Source organism: Perissodus microlepis, chromosome 17, assembly GCF_051167445.1.
Source record: "Perissodus microlepis isolate ML-2025 ecotype Zambia chromosome 17, ASM5116744v1, whole genome shotgun sequence".
Lineage (NCBI taxonomy): Eukaryota > Metazoa > Chordata > Actinopteri > Cichliformes > Cichlidae > Perissodus > Perissodus microlepis.
This window is the reverse complement of record NC_140477.1, coordinates 30,736,570-30,762,668: the sequence shown is the minus strand read 5'-3', so window position 1 is coordinate 30,762,668 and position 26,099 is coordinate 30,736,570. Positions and strand designations below refer to the sequence as shown.

The 26,099-nt window shown below is 41.0% G+C and overlaps 1 protein-coding gene across 1 annotated transcript in view; it reads left to right on the top strand.

Moving 5' to 3' along the window:
• The first annotated feature begins 153 nt into the window (after nt 1–153).
• lrrc7 (leucine rich repeat containing 7) overlaps nt 154–26,099 on the top strand; it is a 133,135-nt gene continuing 107,189 nt past the window's right edge. Inside the window, exon 1 of the mRNA XM_084910714.1 lies at nt 154–607. The gene's annotated coding sequence lies outside the window, so the exon portion shown is untranslated. The remainder of the gene's footprint in view (nt 608–26,099) is intronic.

Genomic DNA, 26,099 nt, shown 5'->3' with positions numbered 1-26,099 from the left:
AGAGCTGAGGACTTGAACTCCTTTTCTCTCTCCCACATCTCTCCTCCTGCTTTGCACCACATACTCACGCATGCCAGTGGGTTGCTAGGCAACTGTAAAATAAAGCAGTCGGCTCTGAAGTCATAGAGAGAGAGAGAGAGAGAGACACGGAGAGATAGGAGAGAAAGAGAGTTCACAAGTACTGCAATCCACTACTGTTTTCTTTGGCTGTGTACATGATCCCACCACAGCTCTCAGCACCCATCTGTAGATCTGCGAGGAGGACTTGTGACTTCTGGTTCTCTGACTGACGACCAATCAGGGTTGGCCAGGGGGCGGGCTCAGCAGTTCCCTGGGTTACCCGTGTGATTGACGTCCAGCCTCCTGCAGCGGAGCGCGCGGCAGTGTATCACTGATGCTCCTGCTTCCCCCCCGGAGCCTGTGGAGAAATCTGGAAGAGAGGAGAGAAGGAGAGAAAACAGAGGAGCAAGAGAAATGCTAATTATCTGAAGTCCTTCACTCTTTCCCTCCTGCTCGCTTTGCTGGAAAGATGAAAGCTGGAGCTCTGGAAGAAGCCGGCTGAAGGGAGAGGAAAGGAAGGATTCTTCAACAAGGGGGAGATTTGTTGGTAAGAGAAGCCGCATGCTACTTTTCTGTGTCTTGGCTTTAGTCAGTCACCTGTCCTTGCCAGCACTGTGAAATATGGGATAGCAGGTAAAGTGGAGGGGGGAGGTCTCTGGATTGTGTGCGCTTGAGGCAGATTTTCCTGCATCCTGCGTGGCTGTACAAGGCTGTTTGGTGTTACTGTATGAAACCTATATCACACATTAAGCCCGTTCTACAGTCTCAGGTATGCAAATGTTTTAGCTGAGTAAGAGCCGCTGGGTCTGGGTGAGGATATAGGAGGCAGGGTGATTCCAAAGATTCTGTATATGTGAGCTCTATTGGGAGTACAGTTACAGCTGAGGCCAGGAATTTAAGGCTTGTCTACTGTATCTGCATAGGAGGAGGAGTATTAATTACATAACACTTCATCTATACTCTTGTATCAGAGCTGTGCAGCACCATGCTGTCCCATCAGTCCAGAGAAACCTCACTGCTCCCTTCCTTTCTACTGTAACCTAGAAAGACACAAAGGCAGTTTCTAATGGGATAGGCTGATCTTCAAAGGACACTTACACTGAGTTATCCATACCTCTTTATCTATATGTATGACTGCATCACCCTGTTTTCAGTTTCAAGCTTTGCTGTGCTTCAGCTGCGCTTCACTGCTGTGCGCAGGCGAATGTTTGATCCTCTCGATGCAATTTAAAGATCATAAAGAGAGACGGGTCATGCGCGAGGTCTGCATTGCTCTCAGCGCCTGGGGTCTGTGCCACCAGGACTTCCTAAAACCTCCATTAGGAACCTCGGGCCAGGCGACAGCTGGCTCTCCCCCTTTGCCCCCAGGACTCAGCTCTGCACCATCAGGGACTTGGCTTTCTGCTCGGCTGCTCTAACGTTGCGAGTCCTCTTCCCGACCACCTGAGTACACCTCAAAGGCTTGAATGCTGTTTTGGATCAGGTGTGAAAACTTTCAGCAGGAGGAAGTCTTTATTTATTTATTTTCTTACTTGTCTGCTTTGGGGGGCTTTTTTTCCTGAAGTAAAATAACCAAAACCTTCACTTTAGATCCAAAAATGTTAAATATCTGGAGTTTTCTGCAAGGTACAATTGATGTTATTCAAAAACAGGATTTTAACATACAAAACTCTGAATCTGGTTACAGTTCAAATTACTCAGTTTTAACCTTCAATCATTTTTTGTTGCCTCTTAAATACTAAAAAAGTATTTATCATAATAATGCTGATATCTGCATGGTGAAATCAAAGTATTTCTTCTATGCTTTGGCGTGTGAGTCACAAAGATACACATGCTAAAACATAGTTTTATCTAGTGGTATAGCACAAAAAAAGTCTTAACAATTTAAACAAATCTTACAGATGTACGTGATGAATAGTAGTGTTCCTGTTTAGTTTGTTTCCACAACATGTCCGTTGAACATGCTAGGCCTCACCTGCTCAAAGCACAGAAAGGCCTCAGCTGACCCATGTTAACTCTACAAATCCAAAATATTTGACTTCAATAAGAATTATACTGATAGCCTGCTGGGACGCTTCTCCTGAATGACGATATTTTCTATGCCAACCATCTTGATGTGAGATGACTCACGCCACTCATAAAACTCCATCTTGTCTCCTCGCTAATGTTGCAGCCTAACAGATTTTTGAGGTTTGACGTAGGCAACCTTTAATGATACCCTTTACAGTTTGGACCTGATAGTTCTTACAACACTGTAATCTGTTATCTTTGTGACTGCAGGTCTGGTATCGGTCCGCTCGTTGAATTCAGATGCTTGTTGCAGATACAAATCTAAAGAATAAATCTACGGGACGGCAGCTCGTACGGAGGCTGCTTTCTGTGTGCCATCACTGAGGCCTAATCAGATATTCCATAGCATGAGAGTAGCTACAGTTGGAGGTGTTTGGGTCTCTAGAGCTACTGCCTGTCTGCCTGCCTGCGTAGGAGGAACCATCTCTTCTTCACAGCTCTGTCTACCGCAGATATAAAGCTTTGGGATTCGTTTTTGCTTTCTGCTTGTTTTTAGAGCACTGCAGGGAAAGATGACAGGGAGAAAAAGCGAGGGGATAGGGGAGACCGCGAGCCAAATTTCAGCCCAGAAATTCACAAGTACTGAGATATTCACCTTAACCCACAGATTCACTGGGATGTCCCTCAGCTGTGGAATTCTTCTAGCGAACTGTAAAGTAACATCGGCATAGTCCTGCGATTGCAGCCTGAGGGCTAACCTCAGAATATCACCTGATCAGTCCTGACTGGTAAAAGCATGGCAGTCGTGTTTTAGCACGCCTGTTGGATAACAGGATGACTGTGTGTCAGTCACACTGCGTAAGTGGCAACAGGAGGTGCAAAACTCTAATTAATGTCAAACTCAATTGTTGAGAGCTAAAGAAAAAGCTTTTATATAAGAAAACAAGTCTGAAAATTGAACCAGCTTTGCATTCATATCACATAGCTTGGATGATACTAACATGGATGTGTGAAAAGTCAGAGGAGGGGCAGTTTCTTGTGCAGCTCTTTACAACCTTGTAATATTTGGATTTGATGCAGTGGCTCTCTTCCACTTTCAGCTTTTGGCCTGTCCTCCTCCACTTACCCCGGACCAGTCGCACCAGATCGCTGCCTGTCCCTGAGCCTGCTCTTCTGCAGGTTTCTTCCTGTTAAAACAGAGTTTTTCCTTCCCACCCTTGCCAAGTGCTTGCTCAAAGCGGGTCGTCTGATTGTAAGACTTTTCCTTCCAATATAAAGTGCCTTGAGGCGACTGGTATTGTGATTTGGTGCTATATAAGTAAAATTAGATGGAATTGATGGATTAATGCAGCCAATAAGAATAAATGTCAACTCAAACTGATTTAGGCTGAAGATGGAAAATTATAGTCAGAATGTTGCGGCTTCCCTTCAGTATTTGTTCCATAGTTGCTACATTGGCATACATGCAACCTGCTTCATCTGACAGACCGTCTTTTCTGCATCCAGGTTGTCAGCTCTGAGGTAAGGGAAAGTTTTCAGTTCTAGGAACGGGCATCCTTTTAACTCTGCACAAGTTATACTGCGTTTTCACTCTGTGAGCCCTGTCTGCTTTGCGGCATATTTCCCTAAACAAACCACAAGTTCCTTTTTGCCTCCTCTCCTCCTTCCGAGCCTGAAGGTGCCATCTGACACACCATTTAATTCCCTTATTTATTCAGCTGATATCATATGGGAGAGCGTTGATCTTTTGCTGCTATTGGCACCTTGTCCTTGTGAGGTTACACGTGAATTTGAATCAGGCAGCAGGACTTCAGGACTAGTGTACTTCTGCCAAACTTACTTTTCTCTAACTCAGGCTGCTTCACCGCTGATGCCGTGTTTTAAAGATGAATGTGTACCGCAACGTATTAATATTTTCCTCCAGTGGGTTAAAATGGAGGCTGTGCTCATTATTGCCATGGTGATTCATAGCATGTGAGCATCATGATGCCTTTCCTTTTAAAATTTCCCTTCACCATGCACACACACTCAACTGAACTTTTAGATAAACTATTTTCTGAGCCCATGAACTAAATGAAGTCAAACCTGCCTTCTAGAACCGGCCCTTGTTGTTACTGTCTGTATGTATTTATATCCAGATGATTATCCTGTCTGGTTTCAAGGTCACAGAGACTTTCTAAAGGCGATCTGGTCATGATGACACCCCTGTGGTCCAACCTCCATTGTGGGATATTCTTTTTACATCCCACAGTCCGATGGCAATGTCAAAGCTGCGACAGCAGATGTTTGAAGCTTCAGCAGTATAACTGGTTATCTCAGGTTTACATTGTACGTAACCTGCTCAGCTGTGTCCGTATTCTCTGAAGGTGTTTTTCCACATTTGAACAGCTGAACTGAACTGTGCGGTGTTTGATTTTATCTGTATTTCTCGGGGAAGATGTGTACTGTTGCTCATAAACCTGCTAATTAAGACTTCCAGGGAATGTGGGAAGGTTTGATGCAGATTGAAAGATTGTGGACTAGTTCTTCTGAGGTGTAGGGATCTGGGAGATGTAGGATATTCTGCCACTAAGAGTTATTAGGTCTGGACACACAGACATGTTACCAAAGGAACTGCACTATGAAGTTTTCACTCCAATGGTGTTGCAGCAATACACTGTGCACAGGAGCAGGCCAGCAAACCCCTTTTTTTCCTTTGTCTGATAAACATCAATTTGACAGATTCAGATTCTCTAAAGAAGGAACTGCAATTTTTAAACAACACAAACCTAAAACAGAGGTACCTAAACCTCATCCGGACACCTATCCTGGCTTTTATCTGTTTTTATAGTCGTCTTTTAACTTCTCCCATTTAATGCCACTTGGGTTGAAGCTGAAGGAATTTGCACATTCATATAGTCTCTGTTTTGGGCTGCCTTTTCACAGTTTTTTGTAATGAATGCAAGTAAGGTGTGAGCAAAGCAACAGTAGCAATATAAATAAGAATGTACCAGTGGCTGAGTTTATGAAATGTCAGAGCTGACCATCCAGTCTAAGCATGCAATATACAAGGGTGAGAGCTTTAAGGTGAGAGGTTTCAGGTTTGTACTAAAGGCAGTATCCAGTGTTTCTAAGCATTGTGGAGAGGGATGCATATAAATGAGATTACCTTAATCTAAAACTGACATTAAAGTGGAAGCCACAAGTCTCTTTCTTGCCTCAAAGGAGAGTGGGGGACGTTTCTCCACCAGTTGCTTGAATATACAGTGAAAAAGAGAAAAAGGCATCAGTTATAATGCCTGCGTGTTTATATTCAGATACTAACTCAGTCTCAGAGCCCTGGAATGTAGCAGTTGTGTGGCTTGTAGTCTGTATTTTACTTCTAAATTCCATATATTTATTTTTGTTTGTTTGTTTGTTATTTTTGGTGAGATGGGAGCACTAGAATTGTGCATGTTTCTGATCATCTGGTGCCAGCACCAAGCCTTTGGCATGAACGTGGCTGCAGCCACATTCTGATACCCCCCATCGTGTGACTGCTTAGAGAAACCGGATCATGGGAACATATTCCGTGAAAACCTGAAATGGGTTTTTTCAGAGCAAAACGTAGATTAAATCATCTCAACTGTGGTGATACAGAGCATGATCATTCTCGCTCACAGAAGACACGTATTCATCACAGGATAATGGCTGATTCTATTTCACTGAGCTGCTTTGGTTTCAGGTCAGTGTGACACTGTTATGACTTCATGGGTAACTTAAACAGGACAGATGTATTGTTAATGTGATTGGGAACATCTGTGCTTATGCTACTCTGACAAGTCAACATGACTGCTGTGGAAAATGCCTGTTTTGTTAGGCTGCTATCTATGTTTGAGTCAGAAAAAGAAGTTGCATTTTATAGAAATCATTCAAAGATTTGTCAAATAACTTGTAGTTTGTAGTTTCCAACAGGATTGGCAGAATAAATGCTGAATGGCCTGTGCAGCAGTTTTCTTTGTATTGTAAAAGAGTTAACAATTAGGGAACTGTCATTTCTTGGTTATAATACTGTATTTCATATTTTTCCCTTTTCTTTGATTGATCCACCTCAGGGTGTATTGATGATGACCACATTTGAAATATTAAATGTGTCAATAAACCACATATGTCAAGGATAATCGCGCAGGTGTTCTTTATGTATGCTACTATAGCACGAGTTTAGTTCCAGACTCTGGCTACCTCATTGCACTTTGAGTCTAATTTTCAAAAAAAGAAAGCACATAACAACCGTTGTGGTTCATTTAAACTCACTGAATGTCAATAATCTTGTCACTGTGAACTCTTTTGGGGCATGTTATCTGATGTCGTGAGCGCCCCAATGCACCACAGTAAATGTGTCCATGAAGTGAAATGTACATTGTTATCCAATTTTTAAACGATACAACACCAGCCCCTGTCCCCTCGATGGCTCTTTTTACTCAAAGGGACTAATTTTCTTGCTGCCATGTCTTGACAGAAAGTAGTCCGTGTGAGACCATAACCCAATCCTAATGCTGCACCCGTCATACTCTGTGCATCATGCACTGTATGTACCACATAGATGCCTCACACTTGTCATTAAGCTTATTGGATCTAGTAATCCTACCCTGGATTTTACTTCTTTTTTTTTGTTGTTTAAAAGAAAGTATAAATGTGCTTTTTGAGTGAAATGTAAACATAGTGGATAGTAGTCTAAGGAGCTTGGAAAGAAAAGCATCTGGACTTCTTTAAGTTTCCTTGAAGACGTTTCATCCAAGAAGCTTCTTAAGTTTTAAGAGCAACTGGTGGAGAGTCCCAGATTTCAAGCCCTATGGGAGTGCAGTGCCCCCAAGAGGGTCATGAACCCCCCTATGGATTTTCTACCTAATCACACGAGCCAAGGTGTGAGAGTGGGTGTGGGTCACAATCAGCCGAGGTTTTGGGTGAACCCATTGTGAAGCCTAGCCCCACCCTATCATGTGATTTCCTGAGGTCAAATGGCCCAGGATGTGAGTGGGAGTTAAGGCGTCTGGGAAGGGATCTCAAAACTGGATTATAGATGGCAGACAGTTGGTGTCGTAAGCCACCGCCTCTGTTCATCCATCTAACACAGATGGTTAGAAAGAGTAGTGAAAGAAGCCATCGATGTCCACTGTGAACGACCATCTTGGCTCGTGTGATGAGCCAAGATGACCATCTTGGGGACACTCCCATAGGGCTTTAAATCTGGGACTCTCCACCAGTTGCTCTTAGAACTGAAGAAGCTTGTTGGGTGAGAGGTGAAGACTTAGACTATGATGACCTGGATGACTGAGAACCTTCACAGACATAATGGATAGTAATAAACTGGATTTTAAAAATTCCTTTTTTTATCCGAGGACCAAAATCGCATATAAATTCAGAACCCATCGTGCTCTTTAAAGCTAATTAATTTCTAGTTTATTAAATAAGAAAAAAATACTCTGTGTGGCCCTGTGCCATATGTTGGTCATGCAGTCCTTTGCTTGGAATATAAGGTACAGTTGCAACTTGGAAAACCACTTAGATTTATTTTTGAAATCCTTCAAAACATCACTTAGTGCTGTTAGATGAAATAAAAACAGCTCCTTCATTTGAAAGTAATAAGCAGAGGCTTTAGCGTAACTGATTCTGCTTCTGCATCTATTAGAGCAGGCATATGTGCTTGTTTTTAGTTTGTGAGGACTGGAAAAATCAGTAAGGTACACAAGTCTAATCAGCGTAATAAGAAAAACTCTGCAAACCAATCTACTTAAAGTGAGGCATTCTGACCCACATATATGAAGACAGACGTGCAATCCAGAAAAAGAGAAATGGTGCTAGAAAGAAGGTTTTTCATCTGTGCATAAAATTCAGGCTAAGTGCAGATGAATTGCTTCCTAAGTAGTCTGGTTTAGAAAGATTATGTGTGTGTTTGCGCTCGTCTGTCTGAACAGTTACTGTATAGTTGCATCATTCTCAGCTGGATTACGAAACAGTGAGAAATGAGCAGAGACTGGGAAGAAAGAGAGCGAGAGACAAAGGAGGCGACAGATGAGAGAAACAAAGCTTGTCAGGTTTCCACAATATTAAACATAAACAAACGATATTTAATTTTTCTGTCACAAGTTATAAAAACAGCAGAAAGAAAACGCTGGCACAGTTTAAGGAGCCTCAGAGAGGATGACTCATTCAAGTGATGAGCTTTCAACAGTTCCCGTTGCTGAAAAACATGTAAGCGCGTTAATCTGCGGTCAGCAAAAAACAGCCCATAATCGATGTTTCTGATCATCCTGCAGCTTCAGATAAACAGCATCTGTCAGGTGTCATTACTTCGCAGATTAAGGATTCAACACAATCATACGACAGACAATCAGACAGCCTTTTTAATCTTGTGACGTGTTTATTTTGCAATTTCAGAAACAAAATCCCCCAGATCCATTTTTTTGATTGAATAAGAGAATAACAGTGACAGTTTCATGAGTATGAAAACCCTGCTTGCCTGCAGTCATCCCTTAGGCTTACACAGATTCTTTTTCTCACTCTCTTTTGAGAACATGTCTTCTTGCGTGTCCTCTGCTATATTGAGACCAATTGCCACTGTTATCTCTGCACTAGTCTCCTTGAGGAAATGTGTTATCCACAGTCAAAATGGACTGGTTAACATTCACAGGTGCAGGGAGGATATTTATTTCCATGCCTGTTACAAAAAATGCCTCACCCTGACCAGAGGTGAAGATAATAACAGTTCACAGACATGTGTGGATCACTAAAAAGAAACCTAGAGCGTTCAAGGTGAGGAGCCCCAGATTGAAAATCAATTAAGCTAAAATACAAAGAGATGAGGGAAGCCCTGTGTATGGCGATTGGCACCAAATGTTCAGGGTTCACACAGGGTTCACATGTGCCTGTGTGTTTTTTTCCTCCCACACTTCAAAAACAGGTTCTCAATACTTTCATATTTGATTCTGAACTTGCTTTAGGTGCAGACCTACTCAGGATGTGCCCGAGCTCTTGACCTTTAGGAAAGGCTCCACCCTCAACCCCAAACATCCACACAATACTAATACGTTTAGACTCGTTTCAGCAATATTCCTTTTTTTCTAAGACCAATACTGATATTTAGGGATTTAAAAATCTTTTCTTTATGTTACATATTTAGTTTTGTTATGTTGTTGCCAAGTCATCGATTACTCGTTTGCCTGACTATGCTTGGATCAGCTGTTTGTTGTTGTTTGTAGTGTCACAAACCCATTTGGCAACAGGCGCATTGGAGAGTGCCCTCTGGTGAACAAACTGAGCAACATCCACACTCTCAATGTGGTTGAAGGGTGTTTCTTCGGTCTCTACTTTACTTTTTCATTTCAGTTTTCAGTTTTTATAAATGTGATACTGATATATCAGCTAATAGCTGACATCAGTCGCTATATCACCCGGGCTCTAAATGTATCTTTTAGTTTTCTAAATGTATCTTTTAGTTCATTCAGTTTATTATTATTGTCCCCTTTTTAAATTATACAATAAAACAGTGTCCCCCTCCTATTCAGAGAGCTCAGATCCCATCCCTGCTCCATACTGACATAGTACCATACCATGTTGTGATTAATTTGCTGCATTGCGCTCCAGGGCAGACATTATACGAAGAGAATTTGGAACAAAGAACTGTTATGTTTACAGCCTTGCAGTTCCTTTGTTTATGGCCTCAGCTGTCACAACAGCAAACAAAGCAGAAGTCCGCCCACAAACAGTTTTTTGGTGGTTGATTACAGAAATAGGAGGGGGAAACTGTTTCTGGCAGACTGCTATGATAAGATTTGGTGCGAGCGAGGTTGCCTCTTCTTCCTTTACTATGTATGCTTTTACAATATCCAAAGTTTGACAAAACTCTAAAGGAAAGTCACAGTGTAAAACATAAAGGTGTATATTTGCAGCTGTAGAGTATGTAACAATAAAAGTATTGCATCTAAATACATTTAATTATCACCAACAATTAGATACTTAGTACACAAAATCTAAATTTCTCCTTGTTTTAAGTGAAATGCAACATTTATGCGATGTAGCTAAGAAGACCGCAAAGCTACAGGTTTGTTTTTTTACTCTCTGTTTATGATCACTGAACTGTTTAGACAATGGAGACAACCACTCAGAGCCAAAGCATTTTAGATAAAGACGTGCCATCAAAATGCTTCACTGACAATCTAAAAATATCGCTGCAGGGGTGGAAATCCACCTGATGCATGATGTATGCGTGTGCCTCTGCATCTAATATCACCTGCCAACAAAAAAACAAACCCACTTACAGCGACTGCAGGTTTAGACACACAGTGTGCTTCAAACCGGGTCAAACATGGTAAAACACCGCCTTACTATGTTTTTTCAAACTGCTTTTGCTTTATCTTCCATTGTGATCGTTTTCCTTTGCTGAGCAGTATCGCGCAAGAGTTCTTGCAGGACTGAACAAGAGGAGCACTCCTGTGACAAGCTAATGTGTAGCAAATATAATGATTTGACATGATCACCACATGGTTTTGCATTCTGACATTAGCTACTTAGCATCTGAGATGGATGAGCAAGTCAGTGGACAGTCAAACTTTTGACCCGAAAAATGGTCAGATCACTAAACTTCCTCTAGTAGTTGTTGAGATATTTGGTTTTGTCTAATGAAGTCTTGCCTTGAGAAGAAGAAAACTCGGAAGGTTAACCAAGGTCACTTTGGGAGGAATATGTCTCCTCTCCTCTCCTCTCCTCTCCTCTCCTCAGCTCTGTAGGTTACCATAGCACCCGGGAGAGAAAAAGTCAACCCACACAGAGTCTCCTACCACTCATTCTCTTCTGCTATCTCTCTCTTTCTCTCTTTCGCTCTCATCCTAGTGCACCATTGTGTCTTTCAGTTTGCTCCTTCACTCTACCACATCTTTCTCTCTCACAGTCCTACCTGCCTCCCGCTGTTCTGATCTCAAGACCATCATTTTCTTGGATTTTTAGTTGTTTTTTTAAATACTATTTGCTCTACTCTAACGGTAAATTCAGCGTTACCTGGGTATTTGCGTGCAGGTTTGTATGCTGTAGATGCTCAGTTATGAATATGCAGATATGTTCTGCCCAACGTGACAACTCAGCTTCACTGTCCACCCACACACACAGGATGCCCATGGACACATACACATTCGCAGAGCTCCACGGGGGGAAGAGTGGGCTCTCACTGAGGCTCTCCAGACTCCAGAGTTGTTGGCGGTAGCAGGGACAGCACAGGCCACTAACTTGTGTCTTCTCTCGTATTTTTTTCCATTCTGTCACTAGTCAAGTGTTGCTGTGCTGCTTCTGTACGATGCTAACATTTGCTGGAAATTTGTGTGAATCATAGTCTGAGTTGGTGTTTGCGTGCATTTGATGCTGTTGACAGAGTGAGTCATCTGGGACTTTTTGCAGTTATTGCTCAGGTAAATTGAACAATTTGGGATTGCCAGCTTGGACGACTATATATGCTTGTAAAGGTGTGGAAGAAAAACTCCCAAACATAACAGAAGTGTTCAAGATATTTCAGAGTTGAAGAAAAAGAGGGAAAAAAGGAGGGACCAGTTTGCTCTGGGAGCCTCTTAACTGGAAAATGCCATCTGTTGTCTGCTCTATCCAGTATTAACTGTATTAAATAATCCATGTGGCCGGATGATCATCAGGATTGTCCCAAGTGCTAATGAATATGGGTGAATGTAGAATTTGGCCAGTTACGTAGGTATACTGCAGAGATCCTACAAAGAAAGATTTATGCGTGCATTTCAACCTATAGACTGTATTTAGATGATGAATGTTGTCATCGTAGTGTCACGTATTGGCTTGTTGAAGCCTCCCCTTTAAGTTTATGATTGTCACCGTGCTGGTTGTATGAACCCATTTTTATGTCAGGTGCTAACTTATCTGTTAATGTCAGCAAGCTTTGGTTAGCAGGTTGTAAAATCATGTAGACATGCTAATTTCCTCTCTGGAGTTGGGCATTTTATCATGCAAATCTAGCTGATGTTCAGACTCGAGTGGCTGTTCAAGAGACTGCAGTTTTTAGCCTTGCTGCCACTTTGTTACCTTTACCTTTAAAAACCACCACCAACAAAAGCAGTTACCTACCTAATTTATGCACGCTCATTTTATTTCATCTCATTGTGAGCGGCCATGTTGTGCTTTTCCATTGTTCAGATAATTAACTGTTGTTCAGGAGAAGTGCTCATGTTGTAGTGAGCACTTCTCCTCCACTCACCTCTTTTTCACTCTCCTCTACTGCACGTCATAAACTTTATTGCTTCTCCCTTGCATGGTTTGCGCTTTATTCACATTGTTGTTCATGATCTGTCTCTGCCTCTCTTTTATATTTTCTCTTCTCTTTCCTCTCTCATCCCACTGCTGGTCCCAGCAGATAACTGCCCCCCTCTGACCCTGGTACTGCCAGAGGTTTAATGGGGGTTCTTCCTAGTCTTCTTAGTCATTTCTTAGTCATCTTAGGATCACCGGATCACTCATTTCTGTCTCTTTCGCTAGTACCATAGTGGTGTTCTGTGCTATCTAAATATAACAGAACAGAGTGTGTTTAGGTTCCTGTGGCACATCTTGGACTGATGCATGTATAGAAACCGTACATGCTCTCACGCTATTACCAAAGTCATTTAGATCTTTTTGGTGTTTTGGGGAGGTGTGTCATCCTCTGCCAGAATGATCACCTCAAGTGTTAAAAGTTTCGTGCATGCAGGCATGCACTCATGATAGAGTTGACACATGGCAAAAAACATCCCACCTGCAGTTGAGCAGACCACCTGCATGTCTGTGTGGAAAGTAACAAATCGGTTGATGCACAAGCCACAAGCAACTGACTGCAGAGGTGCATATAATGTTTGATTATTTTAAAAGAGGAGGATTTTGTGCGTGTGTGCATTGCCTGTTACCATGGGGTTTACACTGATCTGTCCTCCTGTCAGAATCCACACTTCCTGTTTTGTGAGCAAGCAGGGGGGAGGGGGGAGTACTGACAGCTGTGTGTGTGCACTTCTGGATGGCTCTTCTCTTTGAGGACCAGTCGGAGTTTTAGAGCTTGGGAGCGGAGACAGCTTGGCTCACCCTCACTTTTGGGAATTTCATTAAAGGTTTGTTGGAGTTTTAGGGTTCAGTTTAGAATCAGCAATCCAACCTGTCCTGATTGCGACAGTTGTTAGAGTCGCAATCAGGAAATTGATTGATTGACTATTCAAGTTCATAACGGGGCTCGTAAGGGGCTCAGGAATGCATTGTGCCAGTCAACGTCCTCACAGTGATAGAAATATACAAATATATGTGTGTTTGTGTGCTCCGTCGTATGCAGCAGGTGGAGCTCTGGTTCCAGTGCTGGATGTCACACGTAAGCCTGCATCTCTTTGAGTGAACACACTAAGAGAATTTACCCTCAATGAAGTAAAATCCGTTTTTTGGGTAAAGAGGACACGTGTGTTGGTTAAATGAATACAAAACAACACAACTGTCCTAACATGTTACAAAACAATTGTGCTTGTGTGTAGGAGGAAGGCACTGAGGAACATACCTGTTTCTCAGTTACACAGACTTCAGCAAAACAAACTGTTTTCTCAACATTTTATGAGAAAAGACTCACCTGGAGGTTTAAACCTGAAATTTGCAAGAGAGTCCTGAAACAACTAAATATTAATGAGGCATGCTTTTTCATTAGTTGGAGAAACTGGAGCTCCTGAAGAAAGCCTTGCAAGCACAGAGAGAACATGCAACCTCCACACACGGAGCTGCAATGTTACCTCTTGCTGTGAGGAAAAAGTGCTAGCCACTGAACCCCCTGCTCTTGTTCTGTGGCCATGTCAGTGTCAAACGGGTCTTCGTGTTATCCACACTGACTGCATGATGTCGAGATCAGGGTTCTGTGTCCTGTTGCTATGTTTCTGAACAGAATTTGGAAACCATCCTTTCTTTTAGTTCAGGCCAGAGTTTAGGAAATGCAAGAATTTGCATATATTGCCACACATTTCTTGCTGCAAAGTTATACTGTTTAATTAACTCTATTTAATTACTGAGATCTATAGCAATTATGGCAATATGTAAAACTAACAAGCGAAAATTACTCAAGTTATTCATGTTAATATGCGACAATAGGTAGACAGATCGGAGATAGATCAAACTTCCTCTCCACTCTCTCTCCATTATAATCATCTTTTCTGTGCTCTCCTCATTAGTTTCCATGGTAACGGAGTGTTGCTGAGCTGGTCGTCAGGCTGCCCACTCAGCCCGCACGGCTTTCAAATACACACACACATGCACACACACACTTATGTAGTACACAAACTCATTCACCTACAGCTACTTATACACACACACACACACACACACACACACATATATAGAAATATATATGCATATATATCAGTGACACAGTTACATATAGAAGAACAAACGCTGTGTTACATTCATACTGAGAGCACAAATAGTACATCTTCAGTAATCAAATGCTTGCAGGCATGCAGGTCCCCAACATGCACTCAGACACATACATATTCCAATTAATATGATCTTCAAAAGAAAAGGAATCCAAGAACGCTCACATATACAAAACTTGTGCTGGTGTACTGTGTATCAGTTAGCTAGCCCACTCAGAGCGCTGCAGAGACAAAGACAGAAACAGAAATACCAAAGTAGGTTAGAGCAAAGCATTCTGGGATAGCAGGATACCCCCTGGGCTTCTGCAAGAGGCTCTCTTTCTTTCTCCTTCTTACTGCTTCTAGCTCTGACTGACTCTCTGTTCTTTCCTTTCCTTTTTCTCCCACACTTCTTGCTCTATTTCTTCTCTTTTGCGGTCTTACTTCTCATTCATCTCATTTCTTTGTGTTTCTGCTGTTTGACTTGCTTTTGTCTGTCTTCATGAAGTTGTGCGTGTATGCACGAGTGTGAGATGAACATATCTTAATGACAGAAGTAAAAACAGATGTACTGAGTTGAATAAATATATTTTATCAGGTATTTTTATTACATTTTTGATTGGCTATTATTTCTATGACTGTATTATAGTGAGATTAGTGGTCCACTTTCGACCACTACTCGGAGTCGAGACAAACATATCGCTCTGTGTGATGGAAGATACAAAGCTGATGCACACATAAGTGTTGAAACTCTAATATTTCATGATTGGGAACTTCCTAAAAACAAAGTTTGCTACTTTCTAATTTTGAGTTATTTTGTTTAAATAGAAGGAACTACACAAGATGGCTGGGTACACAAGACTGGGCCTCATTTCTTAGAAGTATGATTGTAAAAATCTAATTTGCAAACCTTGTTAAGCTGACAAGGTCGTTCCAAAAAATCAGATTGCTGAAGATGTTTGTAGAAGTAGTCTGAATTTACTAGTTTTGGAAGCAGTGGGGGTGTTAACAGGTCAAAAAACGAGCAACTAAAACTGTTAAAACTGTTTAGGTTCTTTTTTATATATGGACACCAGCGTTTTTGGTAATTAGTGTGTAATGGACAATGCAAGACGATTAATCTTAGAACTGCAGCACAATACAGTTATTCTGACCAAATGCTTGAATACAAGTCATGAAGAAAAGAACAAGGTTGGCACATAAATCAAAGTTGATTGTTAAAAGCTGATTTCCACATATAAACTTCTATTATAAAGGGCTAATTTTCTGACCATTTCTTTGGATACTCGGGTACAAGGAGAGCCGAGCTGTCATCTGATCACTACCTGGTGGTGAGTTGGATCGGATGGCTGAGATGCCTGGCACACCCAAAACTACAGTGAGTTTGAGCGGTAGTTAGTGCGTCTGGCAGAGTCCTGGGGATCTTCAACAGTAGTTTCCACACCAGATGGTAAAAAATGATGGTAAAGTGAGCTGTCAAGCTAACAAGGAATCTTTTCTTATTTAGCTTGTGAGACTCTGAAGGCAGCTGACATATACCAGCAAGCCAAGGAAAGTGCTGATTTGGCAAATGTTGAACAAAAAACCTGGGTATAGTAGGAGTTTGGTGAGGCTGTAAAACAAGGCTTTGGATCAGCCTCAAAGAGATTTTGGCAAACACTCAAGAAGACTGAGGAAGGGGAGTGCTGTTGGTGTTGCGGTTGCTGAGCGCAACTTTGATTTGGCAGGCTGGGTTGTTTGTTCCCCTTTTTAAAAATACGAATGAAAGGGTATGCTGCAGTTTCACACCAGCACTGCTGGCTAGGTCTGTACAAGAATACTGAAGATGAGGGTCCTACATGGACAGTCTCAAGACAACGCAGTATTACGTAAAACATGTAACACACAGTACGTCCACTGTGTCTATTTCACACTTTGCCTCCCCAAAGCATGATATGGACACTCGTGCAGAAGTTGCAGTAACAGCAGAGATATTTTATTTCAAGCAACATGAAAATAATCACAAGAAAGCGTTTTAAGAGACATTGTTATTAACACGTTTATATGTAAATACATATTAGCCACCTAGCTTAATTGCTGCTCGCATAGAAGGACCCTGGAATGTACTTCAGGCCTTCCTTGGTCACTACAAATTTCTTTGCTTTAAATATGTTATCTCCCCCAGCTGGTACTGCAACCTCTGCATGCGTGTCCGTTTTGACGCTTTGGAGAGGCAAATGTGAAATGAACACGGTGGACGGGCGTGTGTATTACATGCTTTGCCCGTGATATCGTTATGGTAATACTCTCAGTGTACCAAACAATATAAGTTCCTGCCACCAGCCACAGGCAGCCATAGGTGTGTAATGTAGCAATGGATGCCTCTTATTTGAGGCATTTCAGATATTTCCTGGTAGCTCAAGGATCAAAGCAGGTTTTAGTCATAAATGCTGACTGCTGTTTGTTGCTGTGTTCACTGAGGTGTATTATGACCTGATGGCTTTTCATAATTTACTGCGTGTTTTGCTTGTTTCTGTGCATCTTAATAAAGATTCACTCTGAGTCTTATCTTTAAAATCTGTCTCTATTTCCTTCCTAAAATGACCTTGATCTGTTGTATTTGCGATGATGATGATGATCTCTGTTTTTAGATGGGTGTTTTTAAAGTAATTTCTGTGACTAATGAAACGAGTTTGGGCACCCTTTTGGTTCCGAGTGAGTTTTAGAGTGGAACAAATGAAACTTAGACAGGAAAGATGTTTTGCCTAATTAAAGTCGAGTGATGATTCTGTTATTCAACTTTATTTGCCTTCACCACCATTAGCATGTGTCGGCATATATCAACATTTAGCAGGAGCTTATTAAAGGGAAATAAATCCCACCTGTCACTTCCTGGTAGCACAGCATTCAGAAACAAAAGAAAACATAGTTAACTTTGCACCTTAAATAATCCTGTCGTAAACATTGAATCATCCGTACATTTACAAATTGTGCTTCGCCCCTTGGTTCAGTCAGTTAATTTCATTCATTCGGCCCTTTTCTTTCTTTGTTTTAATTAACATATTGCTTGAAAAAAACGAGAGAAGAAAACAAAGTGATGGCCTGAGAGAGAGGAAAGATGGAAAAGGGAGAAAGGGGGGAAAAAAAAGGGGGGGTTGGCAAATCTGTTTGGAAATCCAGAGAGTAGTTGAAGTCTTGCTGGCTTGGTCCCCAGTGTTTGACTGTGCCCACTATAACACTTTGAATTGCAATGAAAGTCTTCAGGGACTTTTTTCTCTGGCTAAAGGAGGCTTAATTGGTACCAGCTTTTATTGTTGTAGGCCATTGATAAACAATACTCCCACCCCCCGGCTATAAAGCAACTTGTCACATTGTTTACTGTATATTTGCAGATGAACCAGGAGACTTACACATATATGTATGTGTGTGTGTGTGTGTGTGTGTGTGTGTGTGTGTGTGTGTGTGTGTGCGTGTGTGTGTGTGTGTGTGTGTGTGCATTAGATGGTCAGTAATGCCAGAAGCTGAAAAGACAATGAAAAATACCAGGTTCAACTTCAGAGATGAAGGGTACAACTGAGGGTGATGTGAAAAAAGAGCAAAGAAAAGAAGTGAAAGGGTGAAGATGAAGAGGAAAGGTAGTTAAGGAGACAGGAGGTGCCACAAAGAAGTCAAACAAAAAAAAATATGGGATGAGAGCAGAACAAAAGGAAAGATGAAAGAAGACTAGAAGAAAGAAGAAAGTGGGGGAGGTGGGAAGTGAGGAAAGGAAATCTAGCGAAAGGAAAAGAAATGGCAGGTGAGGTGAGAGAAGGAAAGGAGGAAAGGCACATGCAGAGGAGAGGAGAAGTTTCAGGAAATAAAGACATGAAAGGAAAAGACCAAGTGATGAGGGAGAGAAAAGTGAACAGGAAAAGAAGAAATGGGACATGAAAGGAAATGAAAATACCAATACGTAAAGAAGAAAAAGAGCAACATGGAAGAAACGGGAAGGAAAGATATGAGAGTGGAGGAATCACAGGGAATATGGGAACATTGTGAGTTTCACCGCCTCGGGCAAAACTCTCCATGCATCCCTCCTCACGTGCCTCTTTGCCCACCCTCTTCCTCCTCCTTTTGTCTTCCTCATGTCTCCGCCTTTCTTCACTCCACCTCTTCCCCCAGCTCCCACATGCATGCAGATGATGGCATGTAAGGATTGTTGCCCCTCTGTGTCTCCTCGTCTCATTTTATCAGCACACTAAAGCCACACAGGCCTCACATTTATGTGTGTCAGGGTCTTTATGTAGATCGTGTTGTCATTCGTGCGCGTGGATCCCTTTCTCTGTGTGAGCGTCCCAGAAAAGACCGACCTCGGGGAGTTATGCTCCACTTTCCCTCCTTTATTAATTCACCCTTCGCTCTCACTCTTGTTTGCCAGGCTGGACGGCGTGGAGGGAGAGAGAGAGAGAGAGAAGGAGGGCGTAAGAGAAAAAGGCAGGACAAACAGAACAAGTTCAAAGCAGAGTCGAGACAGACAGTAAACACTCGCTTATTCGGTTCCCTGGCACTTGTATTTTTTTTCTTTTTAAATAAAAGTAGAGATAAAAACATTAATGCAAGTTGTACTTTGCTTCTGAAAATATGACGCTGAACATTTTCGTTCTTTTAAAAGCAACCCATTTTCACCATCAACAATCGTTACACAAATCCTTGGAAAACTGCAGGTCTTTGTCCAACAGGAGGCAGTGGATTTGTTTTCTTTTTTTTTCATTCCACAGATAAGAACAGGGTGAAGCAGCCAACAGACTGTGGGTGGGCAGGGGAGTCAGCTCTGGAAAGAAAAAGACTGTATGAGCTTTTCAGTACTGATGGTGAAAACCACTGAATAGTTTCCTTCCATTTTTTTTGTCTGTGCACCCATTTGTTCAGTGTAAAATCTCCACTCCAGAGGTTGATGACAGTTTTGCAAATGCTGCCATAGACTGCTGAATTAAAGTTCTCATCCAAAGAAGAAGCTTGGCCCACTGGAGCCAGTTGTACATTCTTTGTTTTGTTATGAGCCAGGCAAAGCTTGTGGTTTGTTCGGGAAATCAGTTACTAACGAGCCACAACCTGTTGTCATCTGTGTCAACACATGTCTGTACTTCATCTTTATAGCATTTCCATGTAACCATCCATGTTATTATTGCTTATTTAATATCAAAAGGTTCAAACTGACCAGCTGGTCTATGTGGATTTTGTATGTTCTACCTGTGTTTATGGGTTCCCTCCAGCTTCCCACCACATACTAAGGACATGCTCATGAGGTTGTTTCTAAATTGGCCGTGGGTTTCTATGTGAGTGTCAGTGATCGTCTGTCTCATTGTGTTAGCCCTGCAGTTGGCTGGCACCCTATCCAGAGTGTACCTCACCTCTCAGCCCAATGTCAGCCGAGGTCCATTCTCCACATGACCCTGAATGGGATAAGTCATTTAGGAGATGGATGGCTTTCATTGTGAGATTTGTTGACATCACAAAACATTATTTATATCAAAGCCTCCTTAATGTAAAGTCGGCATTGTAAGACACAGTTGGAAAGCAATCATATAATCCTTGCACTAAGAATGGGCTGAATGGATATCACTGTGGAATAAAAACCAATTAAAAAAAGTTTTAAAAAAAAATCAAGACAAGACAAGGGCTAGCCCATGCCTGTTGCAACATGGAAGTGGCATAAAAGAATGCCAGAAAACACAAAAATTTATCGATTGCATTGATATCCAACCTGAAATCCCAGCATTAAAAACTGCTATGACCCTTAAAATGCTTATTCTTGACACTAGTGGTACATTCAAAAGGAGACTGCTGCTCAAAGAAAGACGAATGATCTGAGAATTTCACATTTCTACTCCTTTTTCGCAATGGTTACATTAATGCCTACTACCACCAGCAGAAATAAAAAATGATATTTATCAATAATTGAAAGGTTTGATTTTTTTAAAGATTCCGTCAAGATGTTGCATGTAGAGGACTTGCAAACCTTATGCAACTGTTTCAGCAAACATGATATATATACTTGAAATGTTATCACAAGCCCCTGAATTCATCACAAAAAACCACTCTGTGCCAAAGAATGACCAAAGCTCTTGCTGGGTGACCATGTATCGCTTAAAGTACCAGCTGATGCAATTTTGCATTACTCTCTTTGCAAGTCAAAAGTATCTGATGCAACCTGTAAGAAGTGTTGCCTTCTACTTTTGTTGCGTTCCGATGCAGACGACACTTCTAATTTTAAAGCAGCGTGCACTTTCTTTGAACTTTAAACTAGCTCTAAGTGCTTAAACTCATGTGATGCTGTTGAACACGGTAATATAAATGAAACAAAACAACACTATACTGATCACACACTGATCAGTCACACAATGAAGAATGCCGATAATGTGTGACTGATAAAATCAATCATAAAATATTGAGTAGACTGCCATAATAGCTCCAAAACAGCTCTGACCATGGACATTTGACATCTGAGGTTGTCATTTGGCCTCCCTGAGATGAGAATCCTGGAGATACATCATTAGATTAGGATTTGAAAGTTGGAGACTTGTACCTCGAGCCATTACTGAGCAGTTTTTGTGCTGTCGAAGGGCACATTGTCCTACAGGGTCAACCAAATGCTGTTGGGGAATGTAGATGTCAGTGTGTGCTTTGTTTACATTATTGTAGGTGATACATTACTTTTAGATAAATGCCAAAAGAAGGCTTGTGTCACGGCTGGCGGGGTGAGCCGTGTGGTGTTGGAGAAAAGGAGGACCCAAAATGCGGCAGTGACTGATGTTTCGAGTGATGTTTATTTACAAGGTGGCAGTGGCAAAAACAGGCAGTGAGGCATGACAAAACAACTGAAGAAACCTAAACTGGGAGAACTAAATGACAAACCTGAGACCATACAAAAGGGGTGCGGGGCAGAGAGACGCAGAGACAGGAACGGAACACCATAGAACGCAGAGATACACAGATGAACGCAGACGAGCCGACAACGAACACAGACCGACACCCCACTATATACACAAGGTAATCGGGTAATCGCACACAGGAGGGAGAACAGCTGATCTGAATAACCATGATGACTGGAGGACACAAGCTGAACACAATGACAACAGACACAGACCTTCAGAACAAAACAGGAAATCTAGAACCTGAACCGGACACAAGGGGGGAGGACACCGAATAACTAGAACAGAGGGACATAATCATAAAACACAAAACGCTGGGTCAAAATGACCCAGGACCATGACAGTTTGAGTTGAGGCTGATCTGTATACTTGAAATTCAATCAAGTCTCAATGTTATCAAGTCTTTAAGTGATGACATATGAACCCTGCTTCTGGATCCAAACTACTCTGAGTTTATTAAGGCTGTTGTGCTTTTAACATGTTGTAATGCTTTGTATCTTGTTCTATTTAATCTGAACAAGCCCCTAAAAAAATGCAGTGATCACTGTCGGCATCTCTGGTTTTTTATTACCACTATTCATTTTAAAGCTCAGTTTTTAAAACATTACGATGTAAATACATGCAGCAGTATATTAATGACTAACCTCATATTGTGGATGGATTATCTCAGTTGAAGTCCTGCGATTGCATTTGTCCCTAACCATCGGGAACTCTCACGTTAACTTTTATCAAGCGGAAAAAAGCAAGCGTTCACCTTCCAGTGTGTGTGTTTATATTATGCTAACAAAGTAAGTGGCCGACCGTGGCTCAGGGGGTTGGGAAGCGCATCTGTAACCGGAAGGTCGCCGTTTCGATCCCCGGCGATCCCTCTCTGGTCGTTGTGTCCTTGGGCAAGACACTTTACCCTGCCGCCTACTGGTGTTGGCCAGAGGGGCCGATGGCGCGATATGGCAACCTCGCTTCAGTTGTCAGTCTGGGGCAGACTGACTGCAGCTGTGGCTACAACTGTAGCTGCCTCCACCAGTGTGTGAATGTGGGAGTGAATGAATAGTGGCATTGTAAAGCGCTTTGGGTGCCTTGAAAAGCGCTATATAAATCATTACTAGCACATCATTATATACCAGCTAGTTCAACTTCAGTAATCCTACAAAACCTCACTGCTGTTTAGTTTTCTGTTTGGAAGTGATAGCAGAGCAGTACGTATTCGTTTTTTAGAAGTCCCTCAGTCACAACATGGTATATTATGTTTAGGTGGAAACTAGCGAGCTAACTTCCTGCTCACTTGCTAACTAACGCCGTTAAATTTCATAAATTCTGTTTTCATGGATGCCTGGATGTTAAATATATTGGACCCGGAAACGGCGAATGACATCAGACTTAAAGACCAGATAGTTGGAAATCTTTAAAGATGTTTTTTTTTGGTATATATAGCCTCTTAAACTAATATTTGGCATATCTCAGCACAGTATGCAGTGCATACAAAAACAAATCTGAGGAAGCTGATGGAGGTCAAAAGAAGATGTGGCGGGCCTCAAAAACTACAGCAATCTACAGCAGATGACAAAAAAAAGCAAAGATAAAATGGAACGAAAAGGAATCTAACATCCAAAGAAGAACTTTGAATGTCCTTCAAGATTCCTGGAGAACTGTTTCTAAAAACTACTACAATAAAGCTTGCCTAAGAGAGTTCAAGCTTTGTTGAACAATAAAGATAATCATACCTAATATTGACTTGTTGACTTGTTTTATAGCTGGTATTTCCATATATGTTTGCACATTTCAGTAAATCACTGCACATATTTCCCATTTCCTAGCAAAATGAGGGTGGCTAAGACTTCGTGCGCATTCATGTAATATTTGATGTGATTTGTGTTTTTCAGTAAGCAGCAAGGAGATATCTGTGTGATTCATGTCAAAAGTTGATTTATTTATTTATTTTTTTATGGATTTATAAGTTTGTACATGGCTATTCATGCTTTATTATTGCCAATGACCAGTTTCCTTGGGAAACCTTTAGTTTTGTTGCTTTAAGCACCTGAACCCATCTTAATCTACTGACAGGGGAACTTGTTGAACGACTACTTTGGTACCTGAACTTGGCTAAATTGAAATGTTGATATTGTATGTCTGTTATATCTATCACACAAGATTCCAAAAAAAGTTCCAGAGAAGGAGAAAATAATCCGTAGAATAAAGTGAAAAGTTTCACCAGTAATTTAAAAATATTTAGTTGATAATTGAAGCTCTCAAACATCAGCATGCTTTAGACAGTACAGCCACAGTAGCCACAATACAGAAACAACAACCAAAAATGTCTGATAAGAGAGATTCTCGGCAAGGGGAAGTACGCCAAATGCAATATAACCCTGCAGAACTGTTTGTTTTTGGAGATTTTATTTAAGATGATTGAAAAAGAGAGGACAGTTCTACAGTGAGACTGCACTGTCTCTAGATGGGACGCTACATTTCTGTCAATATACAGTACAGCTGCATTTGTGTGTGCTGGTATCTGAGCTAACCTACTCTGTCTGTAATTATAATCATACGTTTGACACAGCCTTTGTCTCCCTAACAGACCTCACAATCACTCATGCTTTATTCCCATGGTAACAAGCATCCCCATTATTCGATGTCATTTGCATTACTTGGACAGACAAATTGACACACAGACAGACTGCCTCTGTTGCTGCTCTCTCATTGGTTAAATGTACTTCACTACCAATGGAAATTTTCATTTTACTTCGCTTAGCAATAATAACAGTTCACTTGTGATAATGAAGTGAGTTTAAAAAAGGAAGAGTGATATACAAGTTTGTACCATATTGAGGGGGCAGTGGCTGGGGCCATGTACCATAAAATCTTGGTAGAGCACCTCTTTCCCTCAGCCTAAACATGAGTCTGGGATAGATCGTCCACCATGACAGTGACCCAAGACATACCATCAAGCCACCAAATGAGTGGCTAGAGAAGAAGCAGATTAAGGTCATGGAGTGGCCTAGCTAGTCTTCAGACATCAGTACTATAGAAAGTCTGCAGAGGAAGCTAAAGCTTAAAGTTGCCAAGCAGCAGCCAAGAAACCCAAAGGATTTGGGCCAAAAATGGCTCCTGAGATGTGCGCAAACCTAGTGACCACCAACAACAAACAGCTTTACCATGTGCTTACCAACAAGGGTTTATCCACCAAGTTCTAAGTCATGTTTTGCTTTGGGATAAAATACTTATTTCACTCAATGATACGCCAACCAAGTTATGACTTTTGTTGATTTTTGCTCTCTCTCCATAAAATTAAGAGACTGTTCATTTCTTTGTAAGTTAGCCAACCTACAAATTCAGCAAACGATCAAATAATTATTTCCCCCACTATAATCTTCATTAATAGTTTTGCATTATGGATTTAATGTATCTTTCATGTGACACGTTTTTAAAATATAGCAAGAAAGAGTGTTCAAAATATGTTTGTTTGTGTGGAGCAGTAGACTCCATGAACTCATGAACTATTTAAATATATTAATTTCGGTAACAGCAGCACAGAAAATCAGACGCACGTTGTACAATTTGGCTCAAAGTTGAATTTAACTGACATTTGCGATTTTTATATAAAGCTGGCGATGGAAAGAAGAGCCCCTTTGAAAGCTCACGGTCTAATAGCATAATATAAAGCCTGAAAAACAGATAATACAGCAACTTGGACCACAATGACATTCATAGCATTTAGATAAACTATGTTTACGTGTATTGTGGCTGGGTAATTGGGGCCTGTATGCTCAATAGCAGAAAGAATATTATATCCTAAGAATTATGCAAACAGAAGGCTCATGAAAGAAATCAAAAGCTACAGGAGCAGAAAAAAACATCAGTATTTATAACCCTTCATTTCAGTCTTTACTAAAGACTGCTGTTGTCTTCCATCAGTGCCACAACACTCACTTTGTTATACCAGAGATCTGACAAAACACCATCCCAGCATTGTCACATTGAGATTTTATGCGCAGCCTAAATGATTGTGTTAATGTAGATAAAAGATCCACTATGTTTTTTAAGTGACAACTGAAATAGCATTTTGAGTTAGAGCAAACACAAAGTGTACCATAGATCCGTGTCATTCAGGGGGTTTTAAATAATATATGATATTAAAATTCAGTATATTATTTTATTGAATATAATACATTATTTGTGTTTTTTATTGTAATTGTGGCATTTTTTATACACATATAGAAGAAAATCTTTTCTCTATATAATACAGAAAAGGTTGTAATGTGGTAAGAAACCGGTTTTACTTCATCATTGTTAGGTTTTTCTTAATTTTTTGTTTTTAAATCCACTTTCAGGACTTGAGTATGACAAATGAGATAATACTACATAGGCAAATATTAGCAGCTTGTTTTATTTAAAACATAAGAACACAGTATATAAATGATGTGTCATGTAAAGATAGTGCATATACTTTTAAATGCTGATAAAATAAGCTAACAACAGTTATTATTTTTGTCATTTTTGCTAATTAAATCCAAGATAATGGCTTCAGCTGCTTTTGTCTGCCTCGATCTGACATTTTTTAAACACTTTTTCAAAAACTTCTAAGAATGTGAGCGATAAATCTGCAATTTTTTATCACTAATTTAAAACATTGTGTTGTGGTACACATGTCCATCCCTGCTTGATTCATTCTCTCTACAGCGCACACTGGCGCAGGCTTGATAATTTGGTACTATGAGGCGTCCTGGTTTAAATGTGGCCACCTTCATCTGGCCACTGTCATCTTTGACTT